Below are 12,268 nucleotides of genomic sequence, written 5' to 3'. Positions count from 1 at the left end.
CGGACTCTCAACCAGTGCGCCACTAGGGAAGCCCCTAAGAAGGATTTTTAACAGTGGATAATTGATCATGATATCCCTACAATGAAATGGACGGACAATCTGCCAAGATCCTAATTGATCTGTATAATGAAAAGTTGATAGATCTGATAAAGAGAGACCTAAACTTCATTACCTTAGTGGGGACCTACAATATCTTGTCATTGGCTTCTTAACTCATGGCTATTAAAATAGGACCACCAGTTGGTAGCCCCTAGAAGTGTGTTTTCTACAGAAATAGTAAGCCAAGGCAATACCATATACCTGGGGAAATTCTAGTGATTAGTGCCACCATCAAAGACTCGAAAAATGCAGGGTGATGATTCTCAACACACTAGCATTTAACCTACCATTTGGCCTGTGTAGAAGATGAATGGGTCGCCTAAGATGAATTGGTCTACATCCAGATGTAGTCTTTTTATTAGGTGAATAAGCACAATTCTTAACACCTAACGTTCAGATCACTAAAAAATGTCTTTTATTCATCCTAATATGCATGAAACAACTGAAGTCATTCACTTTCATTTGGAAGTGAGAGAATGGGGGAGAATTTATTGCTTTATGTAAGGGCTTTGTTAATTCTTTAGCTCCCTGTCATAATTTAGTGTGCAGGAACAGTGATGATTTCCTCAACTTATGGGACATCACTTTTGTCTACTACATTTATGATATTGTGCTGATAGGACATAATGATCAGGAAATAGCACATACCATAGATGCCTTGTGTAGTAAATTGTCTTTCCCATAGATTCTATGGACCTTGACACTGTCCCATTCAGAGGTGGAATGTTTTACTCTTTCCCTCAGATTTGGGCTGACTCTCTATTTTATTTTAGGTAACAAAATGCAGCATAAGTGATTCTGTGTAACTTCTGTGGCCATAGAGCTACAGCTTCTGCATTTGTTGCTTGGAACACTTACTCTTGGGATGAAGCTGCCATGAAAAAAGCTCAGTTCGGTCACATGGAGAACCAATAGATAGAATGGAAGAGGTCCTGGCCTCCTGAGTGAACCCACCAAGTCACCAGACATAAATAAAATCATCTTGGTTAGTCCAGCTTCAGCAGCAATCTGGTTTCAGCTTGGTGAGAGACCCCAGCTATTGCCACATGAACCAAAAAAACCACCCAGCTGAACCCTGCCTGAACTTCTGAAAGAAGTTCAGAACAAATAAAACAGTTTTTGTTTCAATCCACTAAGTTCGATAAAATAAAAGGAAACCAAAACATACTGGAAAGAACACATGCAATTCAGAGTGGGAAAATGACAATTCAGGGTTCTGCTACCTTACTAAAATTTCTTGGGCCCAGTGGTCTGGGATATATTAGGTTACCCCCTCAATATTAAAGTTGTTTCAACTTGCATCCCCTTGGATCACAATGTTGGCTAGGGTCACTTATACAGCTGCATTCAGGGAACAAGGCTGTGCCTTGAAAGTCAACTGGCTCACAGGTCTACCACCTCAGGTGAGTGGCTCAAACAGCTGGGATCTGGATGGGTTTCCCTCTGCAGCAGGGTAATTGGATTTCTTATATAGTACCTGGTTTCCAAGAGAGGAAAGCAGAACGTGCTAGGTCTCTCAAGGCCTAGGTCGGGAACTGGTCTAGGATCACTTTCACTACATTCTATTGTTCAAATTCAAGTGGAGGGGAAACAGACTCCACTTGTGATTTGTGTACAGGGATGAGAAGAATTGTTTGTATGCCATTTTGGAAACAGTTTATTACACCACCAAACTTTTTTAAATTGCGTTTTTATTTTGCTAAGTATTGCTATTCATCCTGTAACTTTTAACTTTTTATTTCATTGTTTGCAATTTTTACATTATAACATACATTTGTTGTCATGAAGAAGAAAAACACAATTTTCATGCAACACTGCATTGTTGCATATTACATACAAATGTCCCACTAATGAGTTTAATGATTTCAGGCACTTGATATTTTAAATGCTTTATATCAGAAGTTTGCACACCATGTCCTGTGGGCCAAATCTATCCTATTTATTACTTATTTTTGTAAATAAAGTTTTACTGGAGCACAGGGACTTCCCTGGTGGCACAGTGGTCTTAACCACTGCCTGTTAATGCAGGGGACACGGGTTTGAGCCCCGGTCTGGGAAGATCCCACACACCATGGAGCAACTAAGTCCGTGTGCCACAACTATTGAGCCTGCGCTCTAGAGGCTGTGAGCCACAACTACTGAGGCAGCATGCCCTAAGTACTGAAGACCACACGCCTACAGCCCATGCTCCGCAACAAGTGAAGCCACTGCAATGAGAAGCCCACGCACTGCAACAGAGTAGCCCCCGCTCACGGCAACTAGAGAAAGCCCACACGCAGCAACGAAGACCCAGTGCAGCCAAAAATAAATAAATAAATTTATTTTAACAAAAAGTTTTATTGGAGCACAGCCAAGCCATGTATTTATGTATCCTCTATGGCACCTTTTAAGCAACAGTGGCAGAGTTAAGTATGACAGAGGCTGTATAACCCACAGAATTTAAAATATTTAATGTGTGACCCTTTATAGAAAAAGCATGCTGGTCTCTGCTTTAAATTATGCAGAAATCCTTGGTGGAATGTTTCACAGGTGGTCAAGTGTTTAATGATATTTGGGGAAATTGGGGGTTTTGAATGCGCTGGAATGAACTGTTATTTTCCCATTTATGTAAAAATGGAGTAAGGGGGGCTTCCCTGGTGGTGCAGTGGTTGTGAGTTCACCTGCCGATGCAGGGGACACGAGTTCTTGCCCCGGTCCGGGAAGATCCCACATGCCGCCGAGCGGCTAGGCCGTGAGCCATGGCCGCTGAGCCTGCGCGTCCAGAGCCTGTGCTCCGCAACGGGAGAGGCCAGAGGCCCGTGTACCGCAAAAAAAAAAAACCCCAAAAACAAACAAAAAGAAAACAAAAAACAAACAAAAAAATGGAATAAGGGATCTTTCTATCCAGAAGTTCACTATCCAACAAGATTTTAGCAACAGATTAGATTTAGAGGTTGAGGGATGCCATATTTACTTTACCTGGACAATTCAGTTAAATAAGTCAATTTGAGAATCTTATGTAATCATTTTGAGATTTTGTGAATGTTTCCTCTTGAATGTCTTACACAGGTGGTAACTTATAATACCAATGCAATTTAATTAAAATAAGTATTTTTCTTAACAGCAGCCTAACATCTGTGTACAATTATTTTTCTAATTATGGCAAGTTAGCAAGGTTAGCTAGAATCCTAGCTTAGTGCTAGAAAAATCCCAAGAATTATGTTCCTTGCCCCCAACTCTACCTGTCCTCTTCCTCTTTTCTTTTTTATTTTTGCAGATGAGAGGACTAGCCCAGAGAAGCTAGTTGACTTGCCGAAGGTTATGATCCATCAGTGAGAGAGTAGGTACGTATATCCGCAGTTCTCCGTGCTTATTAACATTTGCATATATGGAAGCTAATGTGTAGGGGAAGCTAATGTGTTTTTTCACACACACACACACACACACACACACACACACACACACTGTATTTTATTTTTACAAGAGATAATCTGGTTGGCGAACTTTTTGCTGGACAATCATAGCGCTGGGGGAGGGGGGGCGGCGGGGGGCGGGGAAGCATTGCTGGAATCATTAGTGGAATATATTCTTTAGTGAAACCAATAAGACGTACGCCATGGTTAAACTGCTCAGTTGATAGTGGCTCTATTTGTGAACCTAATGTGATAGCCTACGATTTTGAACGTTAGGTTGAGGCATTAGATAACTTTTTTTTTTTTTTTTACTTTTCCAAATAGAATCTGGCCTTGTTCAGTTTATAAACCATACCAGCTGGCTGTAGCACAGATACAAGTAATCTGTGACCTGAAAGATGCCTTCGAGATCACCGTCCGGTTCCCTCATTTAACAGGAGAAAATAGGCCCAGGGAATGATCTCAAATAAACAGATTTTAGCTGTTTACATTTATAACGAGCTTTTTACCAGTCGCGGTTGCCTTGGTTTTTTCAAATCTCCTCCTTTAAAAAGCAAAAGCAGGACACTTGCAGGCCAAGTGTCAGAAAATTTGGAATCCATCGGCCTTACTTCCCTTTCTGGTTGAACTCAGTTAAGATTTTTTTAGTAACTACACACAAACGCTACCCTTCTCGGAAAACAAACGGTCGCGGGGTCGGGGGAGTTCACTGGGAGAACCAACAGAAAGACAAAGCTGCTCTCCCGGGCTCCTCCCCCTCACTCCTGCCAATAGCACCAGACGCCGGCGCTCGCTTTCCCGAGCTCGGCCAATTGGCTGCGCCGCTGCGAGCCCGACGGAAGGGGCGGAGCGGCCGTTGCCAGAGAAGCCATTTGCTGGTTACCAACTCCGCTTTGTCCCGCTTGCACCTTGTTGGGCGTTCTGCCACCGCGAGCCGTTCTAGGAGGTCGCCTGCTTCCCGCGTCGAGTCCTTACCTTCCTAGCTCTCACCCGCTGCACTGCCCCCCGCGTCCCGCTCCGTTCTAGCCGACCCAGGGCTGGAGAACACAGGTATGCTCACGGGCGGCTTACACTAACGTTCGCCGAGCATCAGCCTTGGCGGCCCTGGCGGACCCCTTTCACAGCGGAGCAGCGGCGGGCTGACGTCACGGCGACGTACTGACGCAGCGGTAGGGACGTCGGCGTGCTTTTGGAGGGGGAAGCAAGCTTCCTCGGCTTGCCTGGCCGGGGCTTAGTTACCGCGGGCAGCTCTGGGGGCGGGGCGGTGGCCAAGGTGGGTCACGGAAGTGAGAGGCCCTCGCGTCCACCCAAAACTGAGCTCAGCCGCTTTCTGCCTACACCGTCCTCTCCCCGCAGACAGACAGCCTGGGCTTGGGAAAGGCAGCGAGGAAGTGTGTGGTCCCTGGGACAGCAGGACAGCTCTTAGCCGAGGTGGGCTTGTCCAGGACGGAGCCCTGACCCGGCCGGCCCCGGGCACTGCATCGTTGCTCACCGAAATAGTGCTCTCTTACGTATACGGCTGGTTTTTAAATGCCCACCATATAATGTGCCAGACTCTGGTAAGCTCCGGGGCTCCTTAAGTAAAGAATACTCCAGGCCTCGGGGAAATAATTCGTTCTCCAGGGTCCTAGAGTGCAGCCTCAATTCCTTTAAGTGTGTGGTTTGGGCAGGTCACTAACGTTACTGCCTTCAGCTTCCTTTTCTGTAAAATGAGGATAAGTCACTTTAGAGTGGTCGTAATAAAAGAGATTAAGTTAACCAGTGCCAGGTTTTGAGTAGGTGGTCAGTAAGTGGTGCTTGTTTAGTGAGGAAATCATAGCCAGACTTTGGCTGGTGTTGGGATGAAGTCTATTGCAGAGACGAAGTTTCCCTATCATCTCACACATAGTAAGGTTTCAGGTGTTTTTGAATGAATGAGGTTCTTGGAGTAGTTTTAAGCACCACTTGGTTAGTTATGCTTAAAGGAATAGACTGCGGTAAGCCTGTCGGCTTTTAAAATGTGTTTGATACCTTTCTGCATTAATAAGATTGTCACGGCAATGTTTGTCATGGCCCTTAACAGCCAGGTATCCATTTTTTGCTTCTCATTTGCTTCTAATTTCACAATTGATGTGTATTAATAGGATAGTTTTTGCATCTCAAACACCCAGAGGTATGAGAAAATGGCTTTGTTTATATTGCTACTAATCACTGCTTAGTTTGTGCAAGTGACTGAGACCCAAGTATCTGGGTATAGCAATGAGGCTGACAGAACATCTGTCCCCTTGGGCACAGTTCTGTTGGAAGTCAATAATTGTTCTCCTGGGCTCTGGTTTAATAGAACTCAGTCAATTTTTGACTACATTGAAAATGACTTGTAATAATTCTGCAAAGAATAGATTTTGAAAGGATTGTTTTGAAGTTAAGAGTTGGTTCTATACAGATAACTCAGGCCTGCAAGTAATTTCAGGAATGGTGAATGACTCAGGACGATTTTTTTTTTTTTTTAAGATGAAAAAAATTAAGGAGAAGGCCTGGTGGGAAAGCAGCCCCAACAGAGTGACCAAAGGGGTCCTAAATTAAACAAACAAAACTCCCCACCTGTAAGTGTTTCTACTTCATTCTGTTCAAACCTCATGACAGCTTTGGCTGGCAAAGCTTATTCTCATTTTGTAGGAGAGAGAACCAAAGGGCTGTTGAAGCTAAGGGTTGTCTGTGTCAGGTGGCTCATAAGGACTGTGAACTGATGAATCTGGCCCAGTGTTCTTTCTTTTTAATATGCTGCCTCTGGGTCATCAGGAATGGTTAAATTATGTTCAGTCTATCTGTACTCTGAGAAGGAAGAAATAATACATACTTTTAAAAGATTTTCTTCAAACTGGTCTAAATTAATTTTGTATTTAAAAGGATAAGTAATCATTTCCTGCAACTTAGATGTGGAGCAATCCATTCAGATGGTCATGGGTAAATGAGGGGTTACATTTGATCATTTCTTTCCATACTGATCTCTTGCTATTCCTGTATTCTAATTCCTTCATTGTTTTCCTTTTTTTTTTTTTTAAATCACCAGTGGCAACAACTTTTGATTTCTTCAAAAATTTTTGTTGGAAAAGAATGTTGGAATTTCATCTCTCTTGGGACCCTAATAACCTGATCACTGCTTCTCTCGTCTCCTCCATATGCTGAGTCCATTTTCCAAAACACCACTGTACTTACCTTTTATTTATTTTATTTTATTTTATTTTTGCGGTACGCGGGCCTCTCAATGTTGCGGCCTCTCCCGTTGAGGAGCACAGGCTCCGGACGCGCAGGCTCAGCGGCCATGGCCCACGGACCCAGCCGCTCCGCGGCATGTGGGATCCTCCTGGACCGGGGCACGAACCCGCGTCCCCCGCATTGGCAGGCAGACTCTCCACCACTGCGCCACCAGGGAAGCCCTGTACTTACCTTTTAAAGATGCACTTCTGATCTGTCATTCTCCTGCTTAAAATTATTTAATGGTCTGTCTTACCCTTTAGGAAAAAATTCAAGCTCTTGAGCTTGGTATACAGTGTCTACTTTCATGTGTCCAGTCTCATCTTTTGCCACGTGCCCTTTCAAATCATGTTCCGTCATGATTCCTTGTTCTTGCTGGTACTTTACCCTCTATCCGGAATGCCTGTTTTCTGTTCCCTTTTGCGAAGCTCAGACTTGTTCTGCTGGACTCTACTGAGGATCCATCTCTGGGAAGTCTCCCAGGATCCTGCCAGTTGCTTTTGCGGTACCTGATGAGTCCCCGTCATAGTCTTTAGAACACTGGATTTTAGTGGTCTGCTCACTGCTCTCTCTTTAGACTTGTAGTCTGTGCCTTCAAGGAGCTCAATCTTATTCATCCTTCATTTCCTTGTACAGAACAATTTTCTTTTTTTTTAATATAAACTGAATTTATAAGAGTGCTAAAACACTCTTATAAAAGGGAAGTTTGTATGTTACTTTCAGCTGTGTAGATTCTTTTTTTTTGTTTTGCTTTTTTCTTTACTAATTTTGTTTAATAAGCATACATATGTATGTATTAATTTTGTATTACATACATACACATAGAAAAAATAATACTGATAGCCTCCTAGTGAAAAATAACAAAACTTTTCAGACAAACATCTCTTCAGTTCCACTTCCTCGTGTAAAATCTTTTTAATATCTCTAATTTGTTTTACTCTTACGATTTTTTATTATGATTTTTTTTTTTTTTTTTAATTAAACATCTTTATTGGGGTATAATTGCTTTACAATGGTGTGTTAGTTTCTGCTTTATAACAAAGTGAATCAGCTATACATATACAGATGTTCCCATATGTCTTCCCTCTTGCGTCTCCCTCCCTCCCACTCTCCCCATCCCACCCTTCCAGGCTGTCACAAAGCACCGAGCTAATATCCCTGTGCCTTGCGGCTGCTTCCCCCCAGCTATCTACCTTACTACGTTTGTTAGTGTGTATATGTCCATGACTCTCTCTCGCCCTGTCAAAACTCACCCCTCCCCCTCCCCATACCCTCAAGTCCGTTCTCCAGTAGGTCTGCGTCTTTATTCCTATCTTACCCCTAGGTTCTTCATGACATTTTTTTCCCTTAAATTCCATATATATGTGTTAGCATACGGTATTTGTCTTTTTCTTTCTGACTTACTTCACTCTGTATGACAGACTCTAGGTCTATCCATCTCATTACAAATAGCTCAATTTCATTTCTTTATAAGGCTGAGTAATATTCCATTGTGTATATGTGCCACATCTTCTTTATCCATTCATCCGATGATGGGCGCTTAGGTTGTTTCCATGTCCTGGCTATTGTAAATAGAGCTGCAACGAACATTTTGGTACATGACTCTTTTTGAATTTTGGTTTTCTCAGGGTATATGCCAAGTAGTGGGATTGCTGGGTCATATGGTAATTCTATTTGTAGTTTTTTAAGGAACCTCCATACTGTTCTCCACAGTGGCTGAACCAATTCACATTCCCACCAGCAGTGCAAGAGTGTCCCCTTTTCTCCACACCCTCTCCAGCATTTATTGTTTCTAGATTTTTTGATGATGGCCATTCTGACTGGTGTGAGATGATATCTCATTGTAGTTTTGATTTGCATTTCTCTAATGATTAATGATGTTGAGCATTCTTTCATGTGTTTGTTGGCATTCTGTATATCTTCTTTGGAGAAATGTCTATTTAGGTCTTCTGCCCATTTTTGGATGGGGTTGTTTGTTTTTTTGTTATTGAGCTGCATGAGCTGCTTGTAAATTTTGGAGATTAATCCTTTGTCAGTTGCTTCATTTGCAAATATTTTCTCCCATTCTGAGGGTTGTCTTTTGGTCTTGGTGATGGTTTCCTTTGCTGTGCAAAAGCTTTGAAGTTTCATTAGGTCCCATTTGTTTATTTTTGTTTTTATTTCCATTACTCTAGGAGGTGGGTCAGAAAGGATCTTGCTGTGATTTATGTCATAGAGTGTTCTTCCTATGTTTTCTTCTAAGAGTTTGATAGTTTCTGGCCTTACATTTAGGTCTTTAATCCATTTTGAGCTTATTTTTGTGTATGGTGTTAGGGAGTGATCTAATCTCATACTTTTACATGTACCTGTCCAGTTTTCCCAGCACCATTTATTGAAGAGGCTGTCCTTTCTCCACTGTACATTCCTGCCTCCTTTATCAAAGATAAGGTGTCCATATGTGCGTGGGTTTATCTCTGGGCTTTCTATCCTGTTCCACTGATCTATCTTTCTGTTTTTGTGCCAGTACCATACTGTCTTGATTACTGTTGCTTTGTAATATAGTCTGAAGTCAGGGAGCCTTATTCCTCCAGCTCCTTTTTTCGTTCTCAAGATTGCTTTGGCTATTCGGGGTCTTTTGTGTTTCCATACAAATTGCGAAATTTTTTGTTCTAGTTCTGTGAAAAATGCCAGTGGTAGTTTGATAGGGATTGCATTGAATCTGTAGATTGCTTTGGGTAGCAGAGTCATTTTCACAATGTTGATTCTTCCCATCCAAGAACATGGTATATCTCTCCATCTATTTGTATCATCTTTAATTTCTTTCATCAGTGTCTTATAATTTTCTGCATACAGGTCTTTCGTATCCTTAGGTAGGTTTATTCCTAGATATTTTATTCTTTTTGTTGCAATGGTAAATGGGAGTGTTTTCTTGATTTCACTTTCAGATTTTTCATCATTAGTATATAGGAATGCCAGAGATTTCTGTGCATTAATTTTGTATCCTGCTACTTTACCAAATTCATTGATTAGCTCTAGTAGTTTTCTGGTAGCATCTTTAGGATTCTCTATGTATAGTATCATGTCATCTGCAAACAGTGACAGCTTTACTTCTTCTTTTCCGATTTGGATTCCTTTTATTTCCTTTTCTTCTCTGATTGCTGTGGCTAAAACTTCCAAAACTATGTTGAATAAGAGTGGTGAGAGTGGGCAACCTTGTCTTGTTCCTGATCTTAGTGGAAATGCTTTCAGTTTTTCACCATTGAGGATGATGTTTGCTGTGGGCTTGTCATATATGGCTTTTATTATGTTTAGGAAAGTTCCCTCTATGCCTACTTTCTGGAGGGTTTTTATCATAAATGGGTGTTGAATTTTGTCAAAAGCTTTCTCTGCATCTATTGAGATGATCATATGGTTTTTCTCCTTCAATTTGTTAATATGGTTTATCACATTGATAGATTTGCGTATATTGAAGAATCCTTGCATTCCTGGAATAAACCCCACTTGATCATGGTGTATGATCCTTTTAATGTGCTTTTGGATTCTGTTTGCTAGTATTTTGTTGAGGATTTTTGCATCTATGTTCATCAGTGATATTGGCCTGTAGTTTTCTTTCTTTGTGACATCCTTGTCTGGTTTTGGTATCAAGGTGATGGTGGCTTCGTAGAAGGAATTTGGGAGTGTTCCTCCCTCTGCTATATTTTGGAAGAGTTTGAGAAGGATAGGTGTTAGCTCTTCTCTAAACGTTTGATAGAATTCACCTGTGAAGCCATCTGGTCCTGGGCTTTTGTTTGTTGGAAGGTTTTTAATCACAGTTTCAATTTCAGTGCTTGTGATTGGTCTGTTCATATTTTCTATTTCTTCCTGATTCAGTCTTGGCAGGTTGTGCATTTCTAAGAATTTGTCCATTTCTTCCAGATTGTCCATTTTATTGGCATAGAGTTGCTTGTAGTAATCTCTCATGATTTTTTTTTATTTCTGCAGTGTCAGTTGTTACTTCTCCTTTTTCATTTCTAATTCTATTGATTTGAGTCTTCTCCCTTTTTTTCTTGATGAGTCTGGCTAGTGGTTTATCTATTTTGTTTATCTTCTCAAAGAACCAGCTTTTAGTTTTATTGATCTTTGCTATTGTTTCCTTCATTTCTTTTTCATTTATTTCTGATCTGATTTTTATGATTTCTTTCCTTCTGCTAGCTTTGGGGTTTTTTTGTTCTTCTTTCTCTAATTGCTTGAGGTGCAAGGTTAGGCTGTTTATTCGAGATGTTTCCTGCTTCTTAAGGTGGGCTTGTATTGCTATAAACTTCCCCCTTAGAACTGCTTTTGCTGCATCCCATAGGTTTTGGGTCGTTGTGTCTCCATTGTCATTTGTTTCTAGGTATTTTTTGATTTCCTCTTTGATTTCTTCAGTGATCACTTCATTATTAAGTAGTGTATTGTTTAGCCTCCATGTGTTTGTATTTTTTACAGATCTTTTCCTGTAATTGATATCTAGTCTCATGGCGTTGTGGTCGGAAAAGATACTTGATACAATTTCAGTTTTCTTAAATTTACCAAGGCTTGATTTGCGACCCAAGATATGATCTATCCTGGAGAATGTTCCATGAGCACTTGAGAAAAATGTGTATTCTGTTGTTTTTGGATGGAGTGTCCTATAAATATCAATTAAGTCCATCTTGTTTAATGTATCATTTAAAGCTTGTGTTTCCTTATTTATTTTCATTTTGGATGATCTGTCCATGGGTGAAAGTGGGGTGTTAAAGTCCCCTACTATGAATGTGTTACTGTTGATCTCCCCTTTTATGGTTGTTAGTATTTGCCTTATGTATTGAGGTGCTCCTATGTTGGGTGCATAAATATTTACAATTGTTATATCTTCTTCTTGGATCGATCCCTTGATCATTATGTAGTGTCCTTCTTTGTCCCTTTTAATAGTCCTTATTTTAAAGTCTATTTTGTCTGATATGAGAATTGCTACTCCAGCTTTCTTTTGGTTTCCATTTGCATGGAATATCTTTTTCCATCCCCTTACTTTCAGTCTGTATGTGTCTCTAGTTCTGAAGTGGGTCTCTTGTAGACAGCATATATAAGGGTCTTGTTTTTGTATCCATTCAGCCAATCTGTGTCTTTTGGTGGGAGCATTTAGTCCATTTACATTTAAGGTAATTATCGATATGTATGTTCCTATTTCCATTTTATATATTGTTTTGGGTTCGCTACTATAGGTCATTTCCTTCTCTTGTGTTTCGTGTCTAGAGAAGTTCCTTTAGCATTTGTTGTAAAGCTGGTTTGGTGGTGCTGAACTCTCTCAGCTTTTGCTTGTCTGTAAAGGTTTTAATTTCTCCATCAAATGTGAATGAGATCCTTGCTGGGTAGAGTAGTCTTGGTTTCAGGCTATTCTCCTTCATCACTTTCAGTATGTCCTGCCACTCCCTTCTGGCTTGTAGGGTTTCTGCTGAGAGATCAGCTGTTAACCTTATGGGGATTCCCTTGTGTGTTATTTGTTGTTTTTCCCTTGCTGCTTTTAATATGCTTTCTTTGTATTTAATTTTTGACAGTTTGATTAATAT

At 40.9% G+C, this 12,268-nt stretch overlaps 1 protein-coding gene across 5 annotated transcripts in view; it reads left to right on the top strand.

Annotated features, from left to right (window-relative positions):
* The first annotated feature begins 4,348 nt into the window (after positions 1-4,348).
* Positions 4,349-12,268, top strand: part of ODF2L (outer dense fiber of sperm tails 2 like) — a 63,435-nt gene continuing 55,515 nt past the window's right edge. For all 5 annotated transcript variants that reach the window (XM_032603487.1, XM_032603462.1, XM_032603478.1 and 2 more), the window contains exon 1: positions 4,349-4,541. The gene's annotated coding sequence lies outside the window, so the exon portion shown is untranslated. The remainder of the gene's footprint in view (positions 4,542-12,268) is intronic.

The sequence above is a fragment of the Phocoena sinus genome, chromosome 1, assembly GCF_008692025.1.
Source record: "Phocoena sinus isolate mPhoSin1 chromosome 1, mPhoSin1.pri, whole genome shotgun sequence".
NCBI classification, from domain to species: Eukaryota; Metazoa; Chordata; class Mammalia; order Artiodactyla; family Phocoenidae; genus Phocoena; species Phocoena sinus.
Note: the sequence above shows the minus strand (reverse complement) of the source record. Positions and strands in the feature narration are given on the sequence as shown.